Source organism: Panthera pardus, unplaced genomic scaffold, assembly GCF_024362965.1.
Source record: "Panthera pardus isolate Hobbes unplaced genomic scaffold, ASM2436296v1 HiC_scaffold_18, whole genome shotgun sequence".
Taxonomy (NCBI): Eukaryota; Metazoa; Chordata; class Mammalia; order Carnivora; family Felidae; genus Panthera; species Panthera pardus.
In genome coordinates this window covers 23026442-23040874 of record NW_026526743.1, presented here as the reverse complement: position 1 = coordinate 23040874, position 14433 = coordinate 23026442, and the positions used below count along the sequence as shown (strand labels likewise).

At 49.9% G+C, this 14433-nt stretch overlaps 1 protein-coding gene across 1 annotated transcript in view; it reads left to right on the top strand.

Moving 5' to 3' along the window:
- The window catches only part of PLEKHF1 (pleckstrin homology and FYVE domain containing 1), a 37667-nt gene extending 25412 nt beyond the window's left edge, over positions 1–12255 (top strand). Inside the window, exon 3 of the transcript XR_002073580.2 lies at positions 9824–12255. The gene's annotated coding sequence lies outside the window, so the exon portion shown is untranslated. The remainder of the gene's footprint in view (positions 1–9823) is intronic.
- The last annotated feature ends 2178 nt before the right edge of the window (positions 12256–14433 follow it).

Genomic DNA, 14433 nt, shown 5'->3' with positions numbered 1-14433 from the left:
ATGATGATGAAATGCTCATTGAGCCTCACCTCTGGAGCCTCCAGTCAAGGTGCTGGATGAGAATTGTTGGCCCTGGCCTCTTTCTGGAGGATTGGGGACCAGCACTTCGCCCCAAACACTGACCTTTGCCCTGTCAGCAGGGGCAGGAAGTTCCTTTCCACCCCCTTCCAGGCAGAGCTTTCTGCAGACGTGATGTTAAGACCAGTTTGCAGGGGGACATCATTCAGGCTGATATCAGAGGATTTCAGCTGGCCGGGCCTCTCCCCTGCCTCAGCCTGTTCTTGAGGACTCAGCTAGAAAGAGGATGCAGGGGACATCAGGGCCACTGCTGGACTCGGCTACCGGGCAGACTAGGAGTGACTGCAAGGCTGACCCAGTTCTCAGCCAGGATCCTGGAGCTCGTATGCCATTCTTGCAAACTGAGGCAGCCACTTCTGCTGGCCTGCCTCTGACCCGGCCTTGCAGGAAGTAACCCTCCTGAGGGCTGTGGGCAGGGGAGAGGCCGCCTCTGAGTCGGGCTTTTCACACCTGGCACCAGGAGGCTCTGGGCTGTCTTCCTGCCTGTCTCTGCACCCAGGCTCCCATGTCTGAGGGGAGGGAGCCCACGAAGGGGCCCACCCCCTCGACGCATATGCTCTGCCTTAGCCCTGAGCAGGTTCAGAGACCTGTGCCAGGATTTCAGATGTTGGGGCTGGGTCCACGAGCCACAGGAGGAATTCTGCGTCACCAAACCCAACAGAGCCAGACCCCAGGCTTCTCTTCTCTGACTTTGCCGACTCTGAACCCAGCATCTGCCTTTGTCCATGAATTTGGGCCTCCCTGTGGACCCCAGTGCTGCTGCCACCTCTGCTCTGCAGCCTTCCTGGTTGTCCCAGGGCAGCATTGACTGTCCCATCCGTGCTCCCAGAACACCTGCAGCCTCTGCTGTGGCTCCCACCCTCCACCTGTCACGAGGTGTCTGAGTAGACCTGTGCCCACCAAAGCTGGCCTTGGAGTCCAGGCTGCTTGAGGGCAGGGGGACCACTCATTCACCATTCACCATTCACCTACAGCCCTCACATTCTCGGCAGAGTTCTGCAGATGCCTTTCTTTGAAGGTGGCCTTGAGACTTCCCCTAGCTCATGGAGGATGATGGCAAGATGCTGGGGTCACTGGGGCCTCAGAGCCCCTGTGTCTGAAACTGACTCCACCGGCTTCCCCTAACCAGCTAATCCTGTCTCCACTGGTGCCCGCACCCAGGCCTTTGAGACAGACACTGGGGGGTCTCCTGACCCTTCCCTTTCCTGTCCCCCCACTCTTGTACCTTTCCAGGCAAGCCGGGCCCAAACTGAGGGAGCCTGTGGTGCACAGCGGGCACAGAAGGAGCTCCTTTAGGGCCCTGGGGGGAGTAGTTCAGGCAAGACCACAGAGGGGCATGGGCCAGACCCCACAAGATAGTCTTTATCCCAGCAGAGAGGGAGCCCTGTGCACACACGTGCACACACACACACCTTCCGCTCCTCTCAGCCTCCCTCCTAGTTTCCCAGACTCCCCATGTCAAAGCCTCAGACTAGCTTTTGGAGCAGTGTGCAAGGGAGGAATAGGGAGTAAGGACGGTTGCGGGGAGGGTGTCACACAAGGAGAGTGAAAACCCAGGGAGGCTCTCAGGAGCAGCTCATGTTTCCTTCACTGTTGGGGCAGGGAATCTGAGGCCCCAGGGGCAGGTGCACCCCTGACACGAGTCAGAGTCAGCGCCAGATGAGAGGCTGTGGCCAGAGCATTATCCCATGTCCCTCCCAGAGTCCTGTCTCCTGCCAGCTCCCTTCACCACCACAGAGCCCAGCTCTGACTGAAATGTTCCAATGCAGAAAACAGAAAGGCAGGCGGGCAGGCAGGGAGGAAGAGACGAGGGGTGGGCGAAGACCAAGCCAGATATTTCTGGGCAAAAACAAGGGGAAATTTCAATCCCTGGAGTGTCACTTCAGGGGGTCCAGCCAAATGTTTTGACCCCAAATAACAGACTTTCCGGAGAACGGTTTCTGCCCACTGTGGCTCCAAGTTGGGAGGGAGAGGAGTCGGGTGCCTGAAGCCAGTGCTGGTGCTGCCCATTCTTTCTCTGCACAGCTGGGCTTAACAGGACCCCTGGGTGCCCACAGCAACACCCAGGGCTGTAGAAACCCAGGGTTCCAGGATTCTGGAACCACACACACACACACACCCCACAAGTCTTCCTTTGTGTGTACAAAAGGAAACTTTATGCGGTTTGCAAATTGCCAACATTCTTAAAATGCCAAAATGCCTTCCTTTGTATTCCAACCAAGCCTCCTGGGGTCCCCACCCCCACCCAGGAAGTAGATGAACCCTCTCAGCCTTGGCCCAAGCCAGCCACTTGCTAATCTCTTTCCCCAGGCTTGGGCTGGAGCTGGTCTAAAAGAGTGGAGTCAAGGCAAAGGAGCTCAGTGAGAGGGAGTCTGGGCAGGGGCTGGGATGCAGTCATCACCCCCAAGACAGGCCCAGGCTCCCCACATCTTCTGTTCTGCACTTGTGTCCTCACCTTGAAACACTGGCCTGCTCACAGCTCCTTGCCCCCTGCTGCTGCAGTGGGTTCATGGGGTGGTGGGCGCCCATGGCTCATCTGTGCACACGTTTCTCCTTCGGGTGCTCACACTCTGGTGTTTCCTGGAGTGAAGTAATACACTTGTATATATTGGTCTCTACTCCCAATTCCTGGCACAGAGCTCCTGAATACCTTGGAATTTCCCAGGTGACAGGAGTGCCTTATGTCCTAATGCAGTACTTAGTGGACAAGACCAAGCCATGATTAGAAGCTTGGAACTTTCGGTCCCACTCCTCATTCTCCAGGAAGGGGAGAAGGACCAGAAACTGAGTTAATGATCAGTCACGATGATGGTTCCATAAAACACCCGGAAGTATGGGTTCAGAGAGACTCTGGGCTGGTGAACACGTAGAACTGCTGGACGGGAGGTGCGCTGGGGAAGGGGGAAGGTCCACACCCCTTCCCACGTACTTGCCCTACACATCTCTTCACCTGGCTGGTCATCTGTGTCCTTTATCATATCCTTTATAGTAAACCAGTAAATGTTTTTCACCGAGTCCTGTGAGCTGTTTTGGCAAATTATCAAACCCAAGGAGGGGGGTCATGGGAACCCTGACCCAGGTGACACCCTGGGACTTGCGATCGACGTCGGAAGTGGGGGCAGTCTTGTCCGTGGCATTTGCACTAACTCCAGGGGGACAAGGTCAGAACTGAATTGAATTGTAGGACACCCAGCTGGTTGTGGGGAATCACTCGGTGTGGGGGAGAATCCCCACATGTGCTGTCAGAAGTGTTGTGAGTGTGATAGGGCCATGAGAATAAAGGCGGTCACAGGCGTGTTTCTCACACACCCCTGGGGAAGCCCTCTTCCTTACTTTTGGCCACGGGCTTTAGTACAGCTGAGCCATCCACATCCTGGCTCTAGGAGTGGGCACAGGACCCGGGTCTGGACAACCAGCACAATTGGGAGGCCTGAGGGGACATACTGAGGGGTGTGAGGGTCCATATCCACGTCTCCCACCTGCACAGAGAGGAGTGGCCCTGAGTCACGTGGCAGGGAGTGGCAGCCTGGCTCTCAGGAGGGCCCAGGGAAAGGGAATGGGGCCCATATTCATCCCACAATGAGGCTGTGGCAAAGACAGTGTGCAGATTTCAATTCAATTAGGGAGAAACCCACCCAATGATGAACAGCTCCGAGATATGAAAACAGAGCATTCAAAAGCACAATGGACACAGTGATTGTTTCCTTTATTCAAGTCACAGACAAAGCGACATCTCACTCAGGCAGCCTCAAAGTCTCACAAGCTGATTATCACATGAGTCAAAACTCTGAGGAACAAACATAATTCTGATGCAAACCTGATTTGAGGAAACAAAGCCCGTCCAGTCCCCATCAAGTTAGGACAACAATGACGCAGAGCCACTGAGCTCAGCAAGGATGTACTTTCTGAGAGTACCATGTTCTCCACTGTTCAGTCCAGGGTATGTTGAACATCGATCTCCTCTCCAAAGGTCAAGGAGTAAGCAGTTAGGAAAATCGATATGTCTTCAGAGCAGTACAAGGAGGAAATTAGCATGGGGTGGGACATGAAGTTCAGAAGTGGGGGCAGTTGGCCACCTTGGGTACCCACTGGGACCTTTGGGTTTTTTATCGAAGTCTAAGCTACATCCAGTAAAGTGCGCAGATCTTAAGTGTTCAGCTCAGACTCCACACATACACACACACACACACACACAGGTGGCCCACAGGAGCAGCACCAAGGTCAAGATACAGAGCATCTCCAGCACCCAGAAGCCTCCCTCAGATTCTTCCAAGGGTCCCTGCCTCCGAGGGACTGGTGTTCACGTAAGTTTTCCTCTGTTTTTTTTTTTTTTTTAACTTCATATAGATAGAATCATAGTCTAAGATTTGTTGTTGTTGTTCAGACTTCTTTGCTCAAATTCTGTCTGTAGGACTCTCCATGTTGTTGTAAGCATCTGTGTGTACTTGGTGTTTTGCATTGTGGTGGAATATTCTATTTGGTGGGCCCTCCACAACCATATGTCCTCTCTACTGTGGATGGGCATTTGGGTTGTTTGCAGTTCCAGGTCGTCACGAAAAAAGGGGCCATGACCATTCCGTAGACGTCTTTGGTGGACGAAGCTCTCATTTCTGTCAAGGGTATGATTGGGGTGGCAGTGCTGGGCCACAGGACATACATATGTGCAGCTTTAGCACATGCTGCCCGGCTGTCCCCTGCAGTGGTTGAGCCGGTTTGCACCCCCCAGCAGATGTGGGCTGCAGACGCTCCACACCTCACCAGCCTCACCAGCACTGCGTTCCGTAGGGCTCTCTCACTGCAGCGACTCTGGGGAGTGACCTGGAACGCAGCCTGACTCCGGAGCTCACCTCGGCGGGCTCGTGGGATGTGGCCTTTCCTTGTGCTCAAGAGAAGCCGGTGTGGGAGACTGAGGTGGTGCTGGTGTTGGGCCTGCACGTGAGATGGAAAATGAAACCCCAAGGAAGCCCATCGGTGTTATTTTTATTCATTCATTCAACAAGAGCCCCTTGAGTACCTATAGCACTGGGGATACAGCTGTGGAGCTGTATCCTTCCGCTCGCAGAGCTCACACTCGTAAAAGTGTGAGAGACAGAGACAGACCACAGTGTGAGAGAGAGAGACAGACCACAAGCACAACTGGAAAATATACTCTTTCATACCTCTGGGGTCTTTTCCAGCACTAGGAATATTCCCAACCAAGAGAGGTGCACTATGGAGGCACTCGGCCTGCCCCTTGTTAGTTCAGCTCTGTTGACGAGCCTTTTTTCATTTGGTTTCTGAAGAAATAATCTCAACACCCTTCTCCTTGATGTCGATCCTGTAATAATGGAGTATCTGAGAAGGATTGAGTATACAGATAACAACAACACAGAGAGGGGGACGGTGAGAGCTGGGTGGCTACAATTTCAGATCGAGTGGCCAGACAAGGCATCACTGAAAAGGTGTACTTGGGTCAAGACCTGAAGGAAGTGAGGCAGATATTTGGGAGAAGAACATCCCGGGCAGAGGAAGCAACAAGTGCAAACACCCTGGGGTGGAGATGTCCCCAGGCTGGTGGAGGAGCACAGAGGAGGCCGGTGTGGCTGGCAGAGTGAGAGAAGGGGAGAGCTGCTGGAGATGTCCAAGGCTGGGGAGACGGAGCAGGGCCCTGGAGGCATCGTAAGGACTTTGGCTTTGCGTGGAGCGAGGTAACAGGAGTCATGGGAGGTGTTTCAGCAGAGAAGCACGCCTGACTCACCTTTTAGCAGGACCACTGGCTGCCATGGACTGGACTCACGGGGGCCGGGAGGGCAACCTGGGAGCCGCTAAGGAGGTGGGAGGTGATGATGGCTGGCACCAGGCTCCGTGCAGAGGTGCTAAGACATTAAACGCCGATATATTTGCAGGTGGGACCAACAGAATCTGCCAGTGCATTGGATATAGGGTGTGAGAGAAAGAGGTCAGTGCAGCTGCAAGCGTGAAGCTCCTGGTTTGTGAGACAGAGAAGGCTGGGGGCCAGCCACCAACCAGTGGTGGTTGTCTGTCATGGTTTCTGAGCGGAGAGTGTGGGTATCAGGAGCTCAGTTTCGGCATGTAAAGTTGGAGACTGAATGCAAAGTTGTACGGGAAGGACTAGAGCGCAGGCGAGAGTCCGGGCTGACAAACGCTGTTGCACACGTGGACAACCCCATAGGACAGACCGGAGGCCAGAGCCGCGGAGGTGGAGGTGGAGATTGGGGAGCAGCCGGCCAGGCCGGAGGAGGGCCTGGAGAGCGCGGCAGCCGGCAGGGGGCCCAGCCGTGCCAGACGCTGCCCACGGGGGTCATCGGGTGGCATGAGGACCAAGAGCCAGCCTGTGTTCAGTAACGTGGATGTCACGTGAAGTGGTCGCCTACAATGTGGCTGCTGTGACAGGAGAACATTTAGTGGGGTGGTAGGAGCAGAGGCCCGCTGGAAAGCACCCGGAGAACAGAGCCAAACTGGTGAAGTCATCTGAAGAATTCCATTGCAAAGGGGAAGAGAAACGCAGCAGTGGCTAGAGATGGAAGAGGTGCTTTATGTATGTGTGTGTATATATATATATATATATATATATATATATGTTCATGTTTATTCATTTTTGAGAGCTACAGCGCAAGTGGGGGAGGGGCAGAGAGAGAGAGGGGGAGACACAGAATCCGAAGCAGGCTCCAGGCTCCGAGCTGTCGGCACAGGGCCTGACGCGGGGCTCGAACCCACAAACCGTGAGATCATGACCTGAGCCGAATTTGGTTGCTTAACCGACTGAGCCACCCAGCCGCTCCCAGAGGTGCTTTTTAAACAGCTTTATTGGGATATAATTCACATCCCATAAAATCTATCTGCCCTTTAAAGTTTGCCGTTCAGTGATTGCTAGTATATTCACAAGATTGTGCACCCGTTCCCACTATCTAATTCCAGGAGATTTTCACCATGCCAGAGTGGAACCCCACACCCATGAGTGCTCACTGCCCGTTCTCCCCTCCCCCGGCCCCTAACAACCACCCATTTGCCTTCAGTCTCTATTCTGGACATTCCACACAAGTGGAATCGTACAATATGTTGTCTTCTGCAACTGGCTTCTCCCACTTAGCATCTTCCCACGTTCATCCCTGTTGTAGCATGTATCGGTATATAATTCCTTTTTATTGCTGAATAACATCCCATCGCATGTTTCAGACAATGTACATACCGCATTTTGTGTATCCATTCATCAGCTGACAGACACCTAGGTTGTTAACCCTTTTTGATTCTTATGAAAAATGCTGCTAATGGACATTCACATACAGGTTTTTGTGTGGACATGTTTTCAGTTCTCTGGGGTATATACCTAGGAGTAGAATTGCTGGGTCATATGGTAACTCTATGTTTAATATTTTGGGGAACTGCCAAACTGTTGTCCAAAGTGGCTGCACCATTTTATGTTCCCACCAGCAATATATAAATGTTCCAATTTCTTCCCTACCTCATCAACACTTGTTATTGCCTTTTTTATTTTAGCCATCAGAGTAGGGGAGAAGTGGCATCTCATTGTTGTTTCGATGACTAATAATGTTGAGCACCTTCTCATGTGCTTATTGGCCATTTGGATATCTTTTTTGGAGAAATGTCTATTCAAATCCTTTGCACATTTTTTAATTGGGTTGTTTGTCTCTTTATTTTCAAGTTCCAAGAGCTCTTTATATATTCTAGATACTAGTCCCTTATCAGATACATGATTTGTAATTATTTTCTCCCATCCTGTGTTATTTTTTTTCACTTTCTTGATGGTGTCCTTTGAAATACAAAAGTTTTTAATCTTGATGAAGTCCCATTTATCAATTTCTTTTTGTCATTTGTGTTTTTGTGTCATGTCTAAGAAACCATTGACTCATACAAGATCATAAAGAGTTATTCCCATGTTTTTATTTAAGAAATGATCTATTTTGAGTTAATTTTTTATATGGTATCAGATGGGGGGTTGCCCGCCTTCATTTTTTATACAGTTGTCCCAGAACCATCTGTTGAAAAGACAGTTATTCCCCATGGAATTGTCCTGGTACCCTTGTTGAAATTTTTGTTGTTTTTTAGTATGGAAGAAATGCATGTGTACATGCTTATGGGCGAAACCCTGCACAGAGTGGGAAATGGTGATGAAGGGGAAGGAGAAGAAAGACTGGAGCAGCAGCCTCCAGAGGGAGAGGGGTGCGCAGAGGAGGGGCTGGCGCAAGTCAAGGGCAAGGAGATGTGTGGGCAATGAACGTTCTCTCCCAAACACTTCCCTTTCTGTAGTGAAACAGGCACCATGCCACACTGCAGAGAAGGCAGAGGGGGAGGGGTGGGAGCTGGGAGAAGAGGTTAGCAGGAGTGGAAGTGGTCTGGGAGAATACAGGATACTTGCCTGCAACACTGCCACCTCCCTGAGCTTAGCGATGATGAACCAAAAGTAAGACCAGTCTGTGTTCAGATGTTCTTTAGGCAGGTGCGGGGGCAGGGGTTGGGAGGGGTGTGGGAAGAGTGGAGGGATCGAAGGCCTCTGTGGGCTGCCTGTACCAGGGTGGAAGGACAAGTCTGGTTCTTTTTTTTTTTTTTTTAAGTTTTATTTATTTATTTTGAGAGTGAGCAGATGGCAGAGGGCAAGAGAGAGAATCCAAAGAGAATCCGAAGCAGTGCAGAGCCTAATGTGGGGCTTGATCCCACACCCATGAGATCATGATCTGAGCCAACATTGAGAATTGCACACTTAAGTGACTGAGCCACCCAGGTGCCCCTGGACAAGGCTGGTTGTTAGTGGCTGCAGCAAGCAGCCCTCTTGCTGAGGATGGTCAGGTTCATCCAGGGAGAAGGTCTTTAGCCACACACCAGACCAGCTTGTTATCCCAAGATACAGAGAGAAAATGCCCTTGCCCCTAAATCTAGTTAGAGAGGGTGAGGAGGGAGTTACCAGCAAGTCCTCAACCTTCCAGTGCCCCATCTGTCTCAGTGGCCTTGGGCTGCCACAACAAAGTAGCAAAGACTGGGTACTCATCAACAATGGGCTTGTACTTAATGTAAACAATGGACATTTATTGCTCACTGTCCAGAAGCTGGAAGCCCAAGATGACAGTGCCAGTGTGGCTGCATTCTGGTGAGAACTCTTGGTTTGCAGTCTTTCCACTGTGTCTTCACAGAGAGATAGTGAGTGAGGTCTCTGATGTCTCTTCTCATAAGGGCACTAATCCCATCATGGGTGTCCTGGCCATGGTCTCATCTAACCCTCATTACCTCCCAAAGGCCCCACCTCTAAATGCTATCACATTGGGGGTTAGGGCTCCAGCCTATGAATTTGGGGAGCACACAATTGAGCCCACAACACCATCCAACCTTCTCTTGACCTCTAACAAGGACCTCAAACAAGCCCAGATCCTGAACTTCAGAACAAAGAAGGGACAGAAAGAGGTTCCCGGCCCTTTACAGGGAGATGTCCATGTCACTGGTGACCCAAGTGGAAAAGAAAAATCTTTCATCTTTACATTTTCTATTATGTATTTTAGAGAGTTGTGACGCCTGATACAGTAGCCACTGGCCACATGTGGCTTGACATGTGGCTAGTCAGAAAGGAAATGTGCTATAAGTATAAAAACTATACACCAGGTTTAAAGACTTAATATTTTAAAGGAAGGAAAAGATCTCAATAATCATTTATATCAATTACAAGTTGATAATATTTGGTCTATTTGGTTAAGTTACATTATTAAGTGAATGTCATCTGTTTCTTCTTGCTTTTTAGAAATGTGGCTCACATTTGTGGCTTGTGTTAGATTCTGTTGGTGAGACACTAGAGAGAAGACCCCACATCCAAAATGGTTCCCGGCATGGCTGACCTTCCTGCCAGAGTCCGTGGGTACAAGTGCCACGTGCCTGGGGTGGAGCTCAAGGAGTTCATGTTACAGTGGGGCCATGCCTCTGAGGAGGTAGGGCCCCCGGAGCACGCTCGTGAAGACTCAGCCTCGAGTCCAGCCCAGGAGGCAGCCCCAGGGAGCTGGGGACCAGGCTGGTCCTTGTGTGGTTTAGGGACAGGTAAAGCACTCACACTTCGTAACACTAGAACGCCTCGGGGCACAAGATGCCCACAACGCAGGGCCTCTTGTCTGCTGCACACTGCTTCTTCTGAACCATGCCTTCACCGCTTTGGAAGCCTGGAGGGTCACCAGCACCTGTTAGAATTTGCCTTTTTCTTTATTCCCCCCAAGCATGGAAGGGTGAAACGGCTGTAAGGTAAACAATGTGTATGGAGAAGTTCTACCGAATTTCATATACCCATCCCCATTTACTACTTATTAAAATTGGCTATTAGTATTCCATTATATTGCCCACATATGCAGTTTGACTATGTCCTTGTTGCTCAGCACTGGGGCTGGTTCCCTTTTCTCCTGCTGCCATAAACAGCAGTGCTATGAATATCTTTATCCTTTTTCCATTTGAATTATTTTATTGTAATGTTTTCCCTGAAGTGAAATTTGTTGGCTGGAAAGTGTATACAATTTTATGGTTCCTGTGACTTTTTTTCTTCAAATCACTCTCCCAAAAGACTGTATCACCAAGTATTTTCTCCAGCACTCTGTGTGTGTGTGTGTGTGTGTGTGTGTGTGTGTGTGTGTGTCTTCCTGCAGCCCTGCCAGTTCTGGGTTTGATCATTTGTATTTATTGTTACCAATTAATTGTTATGTAACAGAAGCTATTATCCTGGCATTTGCTTTGCAAATGAGAATGAGTGAAGTCCTTCCCTTAAAACTCATACAAATTAAGTAAGTAGCCATCACCTCTGGCTCCTTCTGTGTGCCAGCACTTGGGATACCCACAGCTGCCCTGAGGCTACAATCCAGCTGGCCGACTCGAGCTTCACCTCCTGACCCACCGTTATCAAATAGTCCAAGAAGCCTCCTCCGGTTAATAAAGCCATTTACCTCCTCCCAACAAACTGAAAACGCATCAGTCAGCCCCCTTTCCCTGTGTGGTTTAGATGAATCCTGGCATTTCTTAATTGCCATATGTTGATTGTTCAGGATTGAGACACATTCTGGTTTCTATGCAAAAAGATTGCAGGAGATATGGCTGATGTTCTGTTCATGGCTTATTAAAACCTCAGGAAGACCCTAGCCGCCCTCCCAAGGGGAACTCAATAACAGGCATCCTGGTGGAGCCACGTCCTGGCCGGTCAGGTAACCCAAGAAGGCTGGGAGGGAAACTGACAGAGGATGTGCATACTTGACCACTAGATGGCACCTCTCAATAACTAATGGGGAGAGAATTGCTTCCTTCCAAACCTCCAGCCCCATTCCTGACAGCCTCCCCACCATGCATTGCAACACACCCCAGTCGTGTTTACTTCCAAGCCAGACATCTCAAAAAAATAAATAAATAAAATAAAAAAACAGAAAAATAAAAAAGTTCATTCTAGCTAAAAATACACCATCTGCCTGTGAAAAATCTTGCCCGGCGCTGTCATGTCAACACCCAAAGCAGGTTAATAACCGGCCCAGAACAGATGGTTTCTTTTTATAATTACTGGGTCCCCCCCACCACCAGCAAGGCTTCTTCCTCAGCTGCCTCCTTACCCTGCTGGCAGCCCCCTAGTGTTTCCTGGCCACCCCGCTGCCACCGCCCAGCCAGCTACTGCCCTGCCAGCCGCAGGGGGCCAGCCCATTGCCAGCCCTCTGCTCAGGCCGTAGGACCCGGGGGCTTTCAACACCACCTGGGAAGACGGCCACCAGGAGGTCACCCCAGCCTTGTCAACCCCACTATCAAAGAAAAACTAATCAAGCCAAGATGTCAGTAATCACTCAACAAATAAAGTTTAAGACACTTATCATCCTATTTCTGGGTGAGGATACAGTGAGATGTGCACCCCCAAACCCTGTTGTGGGGAAAGCAGATTATTAACACTATCTAGAAAGAATTTTGACAGGATATAACAGCTTTAAAACATATTGCATACTGGGGTGCCTGGGTGGTTCAGTCTATTGAGTGTCTGACTTTGGCTCAGGTCATGATATCACGGTCCACGAGTTCGAGCCCCGCGTCAGGCTGTGTGCTGACAGCTCAGGGCCTGGAGCCTGCTTCGGATTCTGTGTCTCCCTCTCTCTCTGCCCCTCCCCTGCTAGTACTCTGTCTCCGTCTCTCTGTCTCAAAAATAAATAAAATTTAAAATGTAAAAAAATATATTGCATACTTAAAATTTTTTTTTGGAGAGAGAGACAGAGAGAGAGTGTGGATGAACAAGCAGGGGAGGGGCAGAGAGAGAGAGAGAGAGAGAGAGAGAGAGAGAGAGAGAGAATCCCAAGCAGGCTCCGCGCTCCGCGCAGAGCCAGATGCAGAGCTCAGTCCCACAACCCTAGGATCACAACCTGAGCCAAAATCAAGAGTTGGACACTCAACTGCCAGAGCCACTTAGGCACCCCTATTGCATACTTCTTAATACACTAATTTCACTTTGAGGAATATATCTGAAAGACTATCATAATGTAAAATATGAAACGAATGTTAACACAAAAATGTTCACTGCAGCAATGGAAACCATACCAGGGATATGGTTAAGTGTGATGGAATGTTATACAGCCATTACATATTTACAAGGAATTTTAAATTATATCACAAATGTTACTTAATGTTAATTGGTAAAAGTGTTCAAAGAGGCCTAAACAGTAAGAACGCAAATATGGTGGAAATATGCACAGATAGCATTAAAAGGTTTGCATGAAACACACCAAATTTGTTAAGGGTGATATTCTGAGGGGTGCCTGGGTGGCTCAGTCAGTTGAGTGTCTGAATTTTTTTTTAATGTTTATTTATTTTTGCAGGAGAGAGAGTCAGAGCGTGAGCAGGGGAGGGTCAGAGAGAGAGCGAGACACAGAATCTGAAGCAGCTCCAGGCTCTGAGCCATCAGCACAGAGCCCAACCCGAGGCTCAAACTCACAGGCTGTGAGATCATGACCTGAGCTGAAGTTGAACGCTTAACTAACTGGCCACCCAGGTGCCCCATGAGCATCTGACTCTTAATTTTAGCTCAGGTCATGATCTCATGGGTTCCTGCGATTGAGCCCGGTATCAGGCTCTGTGCTGACACCTCAGAGCCTGCTTGGGATTCTCTCTCTCTCTCTCTCTCAAAATAAACAAACATTAAAAAACAAAGAGTGATAATCTAGGCGGTAAAACATCATCCTTTTCTGGATTTTTCTAAGCTTTCATCAGCAAACACTAACGAATAAAAGGAAATGAATGGTTTTAAAAGACTGTTTAAAAACAGAGTTAAGGAATACTCTGGGGAGAGGACTGGAACAGGGGTCCCTGCAAGAGGAAGGCTTGCTTTTACATTTGTACTGTCTGACATCTTCTAAGTTTTGTACCAGGCTGGTGTTACCTATTGAAAAATAAATAAATGAAGATTTTTTCATAGAAGACACAGAAATAAGAATACTAAAACCATAGGAGCTGAAAGGAAATCCTGAAGGGAAAGTGCTTTTACTTCCTATGGAAGACAGGACTCAAGGTCTGGTCTGCCCTCTTCGGCCCAAAGTCCAGTATGGGTCACTCCAGGACCCGGCTAGTCAAGGGTGACTTCATTCAGCAAGGCCTGCTCCATCTGACCCATAATTGGTCACCCAACACTTGGGCCAGTGTTTTTCCAAGGAATCAAGGCAGGCAGGCCAGAGGGGCACTTCAGTGGACATCAGTATAGGGCTTCTTACCTAGGACCCCTGTGTCCCCTGGGCCTGGAAGAGTCAGGCCCACCCAATACATAAGTAATGCATGGGTGAGGCTTCCCCAAACTTCCCAATCACCCTCTATGAGTTAGAAGAGCCATCCAAATGGCCCCCTACCTGCACCCCATTAACTCAAACAGCACATCAATGACCAGTGGCTTAATCAGTTCCAGGGGTGTGGCCTGTGCCAGGGCACCTAACTTGTGTTAGCTGAGGCCAGGTAAAGAGCACCTTTTCTGTGAGATAAAGGCTCAATCCTTTCTTAATCAGCATGGGTTCTAATTCACTCTGAAGTTTCCTTTACACCAATGGAAGAGCTGGAACACTGGTTCTCCTTAGGAGGGCCTCCTCCGTACCCCCAGGGAGGCCCGTGCCGTTTCCCATCAGAGAGAGCCCCAAGTTGCTGTCCTGCCCAGGGCCTGGAGACCTAAGAAGCATTCTGCAGGTGCCAGGGGAGTAGGGGAGGCTCAGGGCAGGGTGCACACATGGCAGCACAGGGAGGCTGAAGCAGGAAACCTGGAAAACTGGGTCTCAGCACTGGACTTGGGAGGCTTCTGTCATCCTTTAGAGCCACAAATCCAGCATTCCCTTGCACTCCAGGTGTTAGAAATGCTTTACACAAAATATGTGAGAAGAG